This window comes from Quercus lobata, chromosome 2, assembly GCF_001633185.2.
Source record: "Quercus lobata isolate SW786 chromosome 2, ValleyOak3.0 Primary Assembly, whole genome shotgun sequence".
NCBI lineage: Eukaryota > Viridiplantae > Streptophyta > Magnoliopsida > Fagales > Fagaceae > Quercus > Quercus lobata.
The window spans coordinates 102,856,111-102,868,093 of record NC_044905.1 but is presented as its reverse complement, the minus strand read 5'-3'; positions in this window follow the sequence as shown (position 1 = coordinate 102,868,093).

Here is an 11,983-nt window from a genome sequence, read left to right as displayed (position 1 = left end):
TCAAAACCCCCCAATTTTCCCTCTAATTCTCATGCTTAGTTATTTATACTTCCTTTCTCTTAACCAATTGAAAAGTACCGATTCATATATCATTTTTTAATAAGTTTTTATTTTATTTTTATAAAAAACATTATATTTTTTATTTTAATAAATTTCCTCAACAATAATATTTTATTAATTTTAATCATGGATACATTTGCATGTTTATGTTTAAATTGAATATCATACATTATTTGTAATAGTTTAACTATGTTTTTCTTATATATTTTTGTGGGGACAGGCTCAAAATAACAGGTTGGGCCCTAGGCCCGTCCGAGGATGTAGCCCATTCGAGGAGAAGGTGTGACTCAAGCAATCCTTATCCAGATCCACTAAGACAAAGAAAGCACCTCCGAGGAGTAATTTCTCCTTGGATAAAGCAAAATCCGGTACAAAGGTACATCCAAGCCACTACAGCCCATCTTCTAAGTACGTAAAAAGGAAAGAAACCCGAAATATCTCAGCAAAGGCTGCCACCGTCTCATTAAATGCATTACAACTACTCTCCTAGCCGCATTAATGTGGAGAAGACCCCTGAACAATGTTACCTTGGCTACCGCAACTCACAAAGAACTGAGAGAGGTGTCTGATGGGACAGGTGCTCAAGTGGAGGTTTGGATGATCAACAAGTGTAAAGCCCAGATGATTGGAAAAGGCCTATATAATATGTAGAAGTCCCCCAAAAGGAAAAAGGGGGGGGGGGGGGAGGGGAGAGGACTTGAGCATAAAAAAGGAATCTTATGGCATTAATTTGTATCCAATAATTTATATCCAAGAATCAAGTTTTTAGCCTTAATATTTCTGGGGACCTTTCAACACAGTGGCATTTCGTTCTTGTTCGTGTATTCCCTTAACCCATGCAGCAAACTGTTTAAACTAACTGAAACCAAGTTCTTTAGCCCACACTCTACAAAATTTCATTGTGTTGGACTTTTTGGACCAAGACTTGAACAACAAGGATTGGGTCACCAAATTGTTCCCCTACAATTTTAAATTGATTCATATAATTTTTTTAAAATAAAATAATTTTTAATCCAATAATTGATATTGAATCCGTGAACCATCATATGATTATACGACTCAATATTGTTGAATGGTGAACTGCTTTTCCATCCTTCCCTTATTTAAAGAAAATTTTAATTTTTTTGACAATAATAAAAAATATAATTTTAATCATACATAGAATGGAGAGAAGTTAAAACTCATAGTTAAGAGAGAGTGTAGAGTTTATTTCGAAACTAGTTCGAAATAAAATTCCTATTACATTACATGATATATAGTTAAAATTACCATCCACAAGTATTGTTAATTAATCACATAACATTTTTAATGAGTTCTATAATTGGTTAAATTAACACATGAATGATTTTATAAATAGACACAGATTTGGTTAAATTAAGTAAGGGTATAAACAAGCCAAGTTGTGTATTAAAAGTTCAAGTTTGTTCACTTAAATTTTATTTCGAACACAATTCAAGGTCAAACTTATTATCAAACAAGATTACATGTTCAATCTCAGTTAATTCTATTGTCGAATAAGCTCAAGCTTGTTTGCAAGTCACTCAAATAGATTATTTAGTGTGCGTTTGTGTTTCACTTGGTTGGTCTCATGGCACTATTCATGGACCAACCAAGTGATTAAAAATGCGTGAACAATATTTTCAGCATTAAAAAAATATTTTGTTACAGTGTTTTCAGTAATAAGTTTTCAGTTTTCAGCAAAATAAGCAATATCCAAACAGATTTTTACATTGTGATTTGATTCAAGAAAATTTGTGGACACAATTTTATGTTACAACTTTTGTACCATATTTTATGAGTGATGAAGAAATTATGGTGATATAAAAGTGATAAACTTTTTTTTAAGGATAAACAGATAATTAGCCACTTTACAATAACTTGTATAATAATTTTATTTTTATTTATTATTTGTTAAGAATCAGTTATGTGTTATGATAAAAGTTGTGATGAACAGATTCCACTCTCTTTATCTTTATAGAAAAAATCTGTAATACAACTACGTCGTTCTACATCTCAAACCTTCACAGATCTAAAGCTTCTATTTTGATAAGATCTAAAGCTTTAAATTCAGAAGAAAATAATCACAACCCAAAAAAAAATTAAAAAGAGAGAAGGAAATTAACAACAACGGCAATGTCATCAGTGACCTTCATCCGCATGTCAGTCAAACCTTCAGAGTGCTAAGAGCATAAGACTAGTTCTTTTTGAACAATGCTCAACTGAATGGTTCCTACTTCCAAGTCTCCAAGATATAATTACGAATCTGGAAATTATCATTTTATTTAGTTTTTAAATGGTGCGATGGGTTATAATATCTACTGCCTACTGGATTACATTGACTTTGAGGTATTAATTTATTATAGGGTAAATTGTGTATTTGGTCCTTATCTTATACATCATATTTTAATTTCGTCCCTAACCTTTTAATTATGTCAATTTAGTCCTTAACATTTTAGTATCGTGCCAATTTAGTCTTTACTATTAATTTTTGGATGAAAATTGATGACATGTCTGATGGCTAAAATAAAAAATTAGCTTTTATTGATGTGACAATACAATAAAATTTTATTTTGATCATTTGACATGTCATCAATTTTCATCCAAGATATAATAATAGGGACTTAATTGACACGATACTGAAAGATTGGAGACCAAATTGACACAATTAAAAGATTAAGGACCAAATTAAAAAATGTTGTAAAGGTTAAGGACCAAATATATAGTTTACCCAAGCGAAAACACTATTTTAGTCCCTACATTTCGGCGTCATAGTTAATTTGGTCCATATGTTTTCGTAACAATCAATTTGGTCCCTGATATTTTCAAATTTTAGTCAATTTAGTCCCTACCGTTAACTCACTAACGAAAATTGCTTACGTGTCAAGGTGTGCACAGTTAGCAAGCTTGATGCTGACATGGATTAAAAAATAATATTAAAATTTTTTAATTAACACTAAAAAATACCAACTCACCATTTTAATAACTTCAAAATTCCACATCAGAAAAAAACAAAGAAATGTCACCACTCTGAAAAATAAAATGAATCTAAAAAACTAAAACTGGGGATTTTCTTTCATTTTACAATCCAATCATACACAAAGATCCAAATATTTGCAAAACCCTTTCAAGTTCACTCCTCACCAACACTGCCACTCCAGGCAGTGGCTCATTCTTCCTCTTTGATCTACCCAGACAACTATGACCAGAGACATTAAACTCCACCTCTCACGGACACCAGGCTCCACCTCCACAGCCATAAGCCACCACCGAAGTAACCTCCACACTCTTTCTCTCGACCTTGCTCTCTCTCTTCTTTGTTCTCACAGCGAGTAACCCAAGGCAAGAACACCCATCTTCACCCCTCTGCCGTTGACCCCCACCGCCACGATCGGAGGTGAATCTTATTTATTCCACTTCAAGTGTTGTAATTTCTTGGGTTCTCCACTACTGTGATTGGGGTTTTTTATTGGGTTTAATTTATGGGTTTAAGATGGTGCGTGTAAACAACTAACTTTCTTGAGCTTGTTGTGGAATTTCTTTGTATTTTTGAGTTTCAGCTTCATGGATTGTAGGTGGGTTTGTATCCTGTAATTATTGAGTTGTTGTAGATGAGCGAATATTGGAATGTATGCACCGTGAGTTTATGAAGTCTAAGCTTGTGTGTATTGATGGACTGTTGGGGTGTTCGCAGATTTTGAATGTATGTTTGGATTGCAAGAAAATGAAAGAAAATCATTAGTTTTAGATTCATTTTGTTTTCAGAGTTGTGGGGTTTTTTTTTTTTTTTTTTTTTTTGTTTTTTTTGACGTAGCATTTTGTAATTATTAAAATGATGAGTAGGCATTTTTTTTAATGCTAATAAAAAAATTTTAATATTATTTTTTAATCCATGTCAATGTCAAGCTCGCCAACTGTGTACACAGTTTGCCATATAAGCAATTTTTGTTAGTGAGTTAACGGTAAGGACTAAATTAACTGCAATTTAAAAATATAAGAGACCAAATTGATTGTTACGAAAATATAGGGACCATATTGACTGTAACGCTAAAATATAGAAACCAAAATGGTGTTTTCACTTTTATTATAAGCGTAAATGCTCTTTTCGTCCCTACATTTTGGGGTCATTTCTATTTTGGTCCCCACATTTCTATTTTACCACTTTTAGTCCTAAATCCAATTAACGCTTGTTATTTAAGTCCTTTCCATTAGCCAACAGACGGAAATGGCTGACGTGGCTAACGGGCTGATTAAAATATTAATAAAAATCTACCGTGGCTCTCGTCACCCATGCCACCTGGGTTTCCCGCCCCATTTTCCACACGTGACCCCCAAATCAGTACCAGAAACCCAAAATCGGTCCACCTTCCCCCAAACCAAATCAATCTACCTTCCCTTTCTGTGAACCCTCAAACCAAATCAGTCCACCTTCTCTCCCGATCAAACCACCACCATCGCAGACAAATAAACCACCATCGTAGACAAACAAACCACCATCGCAGACAAACAACCCTAGAAATATATATATACTCGAACCCATTTTTCTTCGAATAGCAGAGAAAAGAAGAGCAGTGAGATCTCTATCTCTGTGAGATAGAGACCAAACACACAGGTATTAGCTTTCTCTCTCTCTCTCTCTGTGTATGTCCTTATATATAGCTAGCTTTATATTATGCGTAGGGGCCACAATGTTGCTTTTATTCATTGTTTGGGTTTTGGCTTTATTATATTTGTTTAGTTACTTTTGATTGTTTGTTGGTCCTTGTCTGGGTATGTGTTTCTTTGTGGCTTCCAATGTGTTTCTGCTGTGGGACAAAATGCTTATGACATTGCTGTTTAATATGTGTTTGTTTGTGTTTTTCAACGTGCTCCCCCTACTCCCCTGTTGAAGATAATGTGCATTATCATAACATATAATTCAAAACAGCTGAGGTGGATTGTGGAATGATGAGTGCTGAGTTGGGAAATAATTACTGTGTGATATATTGTTAACTAATGAATACTATTTTGGAATGTAGTCAGTATTATTTAACTAATAAGTAATGAGTGTTGTTTTGTTAACCAATGGTTTATATGTATTTTGCATGCAGCATGAGTGAGCTATTTAGTTTGTCTGTGCATCATGGTGGGTATTTTACTGATGACTCTCGAAAATATGTGGGAGGTACAGTGGATATAGTGGACAATTGTGACCCTGATAGGTGGTCCAAGACAGAGATCGAGAGTATATGCAGGGATTTTGGGTACACCTCTGTGAGTAGGATTTGGTATAAAATGCCCAGTAGTGATCTAAAGAGAGCTAATTTCCATTTGATAGTTGATGATGATGATGCCATGTTTATGACAGATTTAGTGATTGGTCATGAAGAAATTCATGTGTTTTTAGAGCACCCTGTGGATAATACCGTACTAGTGGATGAAGGTGAGCTTGTTGGGGCAGATGTGCAACCATTGCCAGTGGAGCAAAACCCTTTAGGATGTGGCAGTAATGATGAGGATAATGATGAGGATAATAACAGTTATAATGAGGATAATAATGAGGATCACATTGAAGTAGATGCTGAACAAGCCTACTCTAGGAGAGAAAGTAACACACCAATGGTTGAGGAGGTTGATAATGATGATGATGTTGTTGAGGTTGATGCTACAGAGGTTTATTCTAGGAGAGCAGGTAAGGAACCTATGACTCAGCACCCATCTGAGGACAATGATGTAGTTGATAGCAGTGACAGTGGAGGGGGTGATGGTGAAGGAAGTGGCCTAGAGGATGAAGATGTAGTGAATCCTGAGGAGAGGGAGTTTGTGGAGGACAGTAGTGATAGTTGGGATGCTTTTGATGAGGATCAGATTGAACCAGTACAAATGGGTGCTGGTGTAATAAACTCTGATTATGAGAGTGAGGAGCTGCATAGTCTTGAGGAATCATCATCTGATGATGATGTTGGGGATGATACTGATAGCTCTGAGGATGAATTGAAAACACCTGTGGGAAAGGGAAGGGGACAGAAGAGGACCTTCCCAGTGTTCAAGCCAGTTGCTAAGACTGAACATATCAGATTTGAGAAAGATATGTTATTCATAACACCTAAACAATTCAAAGAAGCTATAACTGATTATGCAGTTAATGGTGCCTGGGGGATTAGGTTTGTAAAAAATGATTTGCTGAGGGTAAGAGCAATTTGCTAGGAAAGCTACAAGTTTGTGGCATATCTAGCAAAGGTGCCAAGAGAGAAAAACTACCAATTGAGAACACTGAACCTGGAACACACATGCACTAGGAGTTTTAAGAATCCAAGGTGCACTTCTTCATACATTGGGAGGAAATTGATGAAGAGGGTGAGAAGACAACCTAACATTAAACTAAAAGACATCCAAGATGCTGTACATGAGAAGTTTACACTAAACATAACTTCGGGAAAAGCCAGCAGGGCTAGGGAGAAGGCAAGAGAATATGTTGATGGGGCTCACACATAGCAGTACAATCAACTTTGGGAGTATTGTGAAGAGTTGAGGAGGGCTAGCCCTGGCAGTACCGTACTTATGAAGGTACACACCTTCAATGAAGGTGATTTGGCTGCTGAGATGGACCTGATTTGTGGGGTTCCATATTTTGAGAGGTTGTATATATGCCTAAAGGGTTGTAAGAAAGGGTTTATGGCTGGCTACAGGCCAATAATTGGTTTGGATGCCTGCCACTTGAAGACTAAGTCAGGTGGGCAATTAATCACAGCAGTTGCTAGAGACCCTAATGAAGAGTACTTCCCACTTGCCTATGCTGTAGTGGAGGCTGAAACTAAAGACTCTTGGACATGGTTCATAAATTTGCTACTTGCAGACATAGGTCAGAACACAAGATGGACATTTATATCAGACCAGCAAAAGGTATGTATGTTTATTACCTGATCTATTGCACTTGTTATACTTGTTGTGATAAGAGAGTTACTAACACCACAATTGCACTTGTTGTACTCACAGGGGTTGGTGCAAACTTTCATTGATAATTGGCCACAATATGAGCATAGTATCTGCTGTAGACACCTCTACAATAATCTCAGAAACAATCATCCTGGTGTTCTGATCAGAGAGTTCTTTTGGAAAGCAGCCAAAGTTACTTATAAAGCTGAGTTTGATAGGCTGATGGATGAACTGAAGGGAATTGATGAGGATGCACACAGTTGGTTGCAAGATCATTCAACTACCATATGGGCCAGACAAATGTTCAGTAAGGATGGGTTGAGTGATACAGTGCTGAACAACATGTGTGAGAGTTTTAACAGCAGGATTTTGAAGTTTAGATCTAAGCCTATAATTATTATGGTATGACTCTAAGCCTTTGAGTAACAGTTAGTCAAATACATTATTTGATACATTGTTTGATTAACATTTTGTGTGTGATTGCAACTGGAGTCCATCAGGTTATATATTATGACCAGGTTTCAAGATAACAGACAAAAGATCATGAGAGTGGAATCAGAGATATGCCCTAAAGTACTTAAGAGGTTGCATAGGGAAAAGATTGCAAGCAGCAGGTGGTTTGCTTGTTGGGCAGGTCATACATAGTTTGAGGTTAAAAATGGACTGCAAAGCTTTACTGTGGACATGGAAAAAAGAGATTGTAGTTGCAGGAAATGGAATACGATTGGCATACCATGTGCCCATGCAATTTCCTGCATATTCTTTAATAGGCAAGAGGATGAGCAGTATGTGCATAGGTGTTTTCATGTCTCCACATATAAAGCCTGTTATGAGCCAGTGATTGCACCTATCAATGGGCAGAATATGTGGAGGCCCAGTGGTGTCCAACCTGTTCAGCCTCCTATCAAAAAAAGACCACCTGGCAGGCCCAAGAAGAAGAGGACAAAGGAGCCTGATGAAGCAGCAGGTAGGAGAGCTGGTATTTCCAAATAATGTAGGACCTGTGGTAAAATAGGACACAATAAAAGAAGTTGCAAGGGTGAGGTTGGAGGAAACTCTTCCCTACTAGGCACCACAAACAGAACCAGTGCAGCCAAAAAGGTAACATTCTACCATATTTGTCAAGTAAATGTGTGAGAGTTTGTACATATTACATGTCAATAAATGTGGATTTCTTGTTTGTAGACCAGCAGATGTAGAAACTATTCCAACATCAATCAGCCAATAGGACAAGCTTAAACTCAACCAAGCTTAGCCACCCCATTTGCACCACCTCAGCCATTTGTATCATCCCATCCACCATGCACACCATCATTCCTGGTGCACCACCTCAGCCATTGCCATCATTTCAGTCCAGCATACACACCTTCACTCCTTGTGCACCATTCCAGACCAGCATGCACTTCTCATCCAGCCCAACTGCACCATTCCGAACCAACATGCACAGCACTGCCACACCTCTTCCACCATCCCAGTCCAGCATGTACAGCTCCAGTCCAAGTGCACACCAGACCCCCACAGGATCATCCAATCCAATTGCACCACCCAACTTAGGCAGCAGTCCAATTCCAAGACTGAGGAGGAAAAGGATGGTCACATCAGAGACCCTGAATGCTTCCAAGAATGCATCTAGATACATGGGGGGCTATCAAGTTTGCTGGGAGTCAGTCATCAATGCATGATCCAAGAAAAAAAATGAATAGCTTGTCGTTTTATATCTTTTGATAAATGGCTTGTGTTTTGTATAATTATAGCCAAGCCCTTATTTTGTATTAGTGGTATTACTTAAACAATGCCTTGCTGTTTGGGTTAAGATTAACAGTTGAACAATGCCCTTTTGTTAAACAATGCCCTGCTGTTTGGGTTAAGATTGGCAGTTGAACAATATCCTTTGGTTATTTAAACATACTTTTGCTTTTTTTTAATGATAACTATGTCTGGGTTAAGTTTGGCAGTATGTTATTTAAGATGTTTGGATTTCAAGATTGAGTTTGTTGTTTCCTTCTGTCTTGTTTTATATGTATAGTATAGTGCTTTCTTGGAATATGTTATCTGTTACCAGTTTTATTTATTGCATGCACTTGGAAATCTGCTACTTGGTTCAACAGGGACATTTCCAATCCACATATCCACACATTAAATTGAATGAGAAAGGTATTCATTTATTTCTCAACAGAAAGAGTACAAAATAAGCAACAGGTGTGTGTCATTGCTAATAACTAATCCTACCAAAATAGAGCACACTGCCACTGCCAACCCTCCATACATAAACATACATAAACACTGCAACCCTCCATACATAAACACTGCAACCCTACATGTACTAACAAGCACAGCAACCCACACAAGTTATTCCCACCCCCTACCTAAGCAAACATAGAACTGCAAATATCACCACTAACAATGCCACAACTACAACTAAAAACTTTTCTCTCTTCTTGCAATCTGCAAGCTCAGCCTCAAGTTTGATGATCCTTTGCCTTTGCTGTGGGATAAGCACCTTACCACGTTCACATATCTCATCATCACGCCATTGGAAGAACCTACACTTCCGCCCCACCTAAAACACAGATAATGCTCTGAAAAATGAAAAATGGAAATCCGAAACAACATATTGAAATTAACTAAAACCCACTCAAAAAATTTACTGAAATTGACATACCCAGTAGTTTGGACAACCATAGAACCTTCTGACAGGGTTGTCTTCAGTCTAGGCCACAACTAGGACAGGTTTTTGATTACAGTAGCACGTCATTGGTGCTCTCCTCCTCACACTGGAATTTGTTGAACAGCTTCCTTCCATTGGGTTTCGAAGATTGTTTGTTTTGATCGTGGTTTTGGGAGATGAGGATTAGCTGTGTGGGTAGAGGTTGAAGCTTGAATTTTGGGAGTTTAGAGTTTCTGGTACTGATTTGGGGGATTTTGGGTTTCTGGTACTGATCTGGGGGGTAAGTGAGGGTCACGTGCGAAAAATGGGGCGGGAAACCCAGGTGGCATGGGAGACGAGAGCAACGGTGGTTTTTTATTAATATTTTAATCAGCTCATTAGCCACGTTAGCCATTTCCATCTGTTGGCTGATGGAAAGGACTTAAATAACAAGCGTTAATTGGATTTAGGACTAAAAGTGGTAAAATAGAAATGTAGGGACCAAAATAGAAATGACCCCAAAATGTAGGGATGAAAAGTTACACGTGTTCTAACATTCAGCAATGTTACCTATTCCTGAAACGGTAGTCTATATACATGGTTCAAGTTACATGTGTTCTAACATTCAGCAATGTTACACCATCTTCTCTGGTTACCTGACATGCCTGTTTCTCCAAGCCCATTAATCGATCCGTTATAAAATTTATAAAACAAAATTTCACTGCAACTTCTCTTCTTTGATTACCTACTCTGATTCACGATGATGGCGATTCCTCATGGCACGGCCGAACAAGCCAAATTCAAGGCTTACACGACCTTCTCCACCGGTGAATTCTCATCTGCCGTTCGCCACTTCTCGAAGGCGATGTCTGTCGGTCCCTCCAACTACCTCCTCTACTCAAACCAATCCGGCACCTATGCTCGTCCCGGCAAGTACTCCGAGGCCTTGGCCGACGCCGTGAAAACCGTTCAGCTCAAGCCTGATTGGCCCAAGGGCTACATCCGGCTCGGTGAGGCTCATTTCGACTTGGACCACTTCGACGAAGCTGTAGCGGCATATACGAAAGGCCTTGAGTGCGACCCCTATGATGAAGGCCTTAAAGTCGGCTCAGCGAAAGCACAGTCCGCCACTTCTCAGCCGGAGAGGAAGGCGTTGGCTCAGAAGGAAAAAGGATTTGGGGAATTCGACGTGTATGGTGAAGGGTTTCGATACGGCGATTGCGCATTATACGAAGGCGATCGAGTTGAACGATGAGGACATTTCGTTTCTCTTGATCGAGCCCTTACTTATTTGAAAATGGGACAGGTATGATATGGGCCTAAACTGTCCTTATAAGTGAGGCTCCACATGTTGAAACTATGCTCTAATACAATGATTATTGATTGGTCTTGAACAATTAGAAAATAGTGAATTTAATTGTTTAACCTAGCAATTCACATGTGGCTGAAATGTGATATAATCTTAAAATTGTTTACTACCCTTTAAAAAGAAGCAAAAATCATATTAGAGTAAATTGCATTACTCTTTTTTCTTTTTTTAATAAGTTTATAGTCTCAACAATTTCACAAAATATTTCACCATTGTCAAGTGGCAAGTTGTGAAAGGCAAATGATAAAGGGATGTTTGATTTAGATGTGAAACATTAAAAACTAGTCAACTCAATTGTTATGAAAAATATTAAGTCTTTTTGGCTAACGTAGGGTTTTAGTGCATTTCACAAAGTGACCCTGTCCTATACACATCGGATAAATACCGGGTAAACTGCATTTATCAGTATACTTCACTTTCACTCATGCCTCATGAGGATAAATTGCTTTGTCAAGGATGAAAATCTCCTGGATTACCTAGTAATTGGTTTTAGAAGGTGGGGTCAGTTGCCCATAGGAATTTGCTTAACAATGAAAATTGTTGTAAAGTATGCTCTACACCATGCAACTAATATGAGTGAATTTCTCCTATGTCATCTAAGAAAAAAAAGTATACTTCACTCACACCCAATGACCTAAATCCTATCATCTTGACAGCACTGATGTCTATATAAACATGTAATCCATTTAATAATAAGGTAATTTGGCTTTAATTGTGATGTGTTTGGAATTTTTGAATGCTCACATAGAATTCGCTCATGTGCCATTGTTTTAGCTTATAGATGGAGCAGCATCAGAAGGGGATCGTTCATTCTTTTTATGTCCTTATGAGCATCAAACGGTTTTTCTGACAATGTTTTGCCACCATCTAAAATGGTCCTAGTTACTGGCGACACTATACTTGTTGCTATGCAATGTATGCATTGATTCTGAAACATGTGTACTGAGTTCCCTCCTGTTATAGTTTGATGCTTACACACAGCCAAGATATGATAC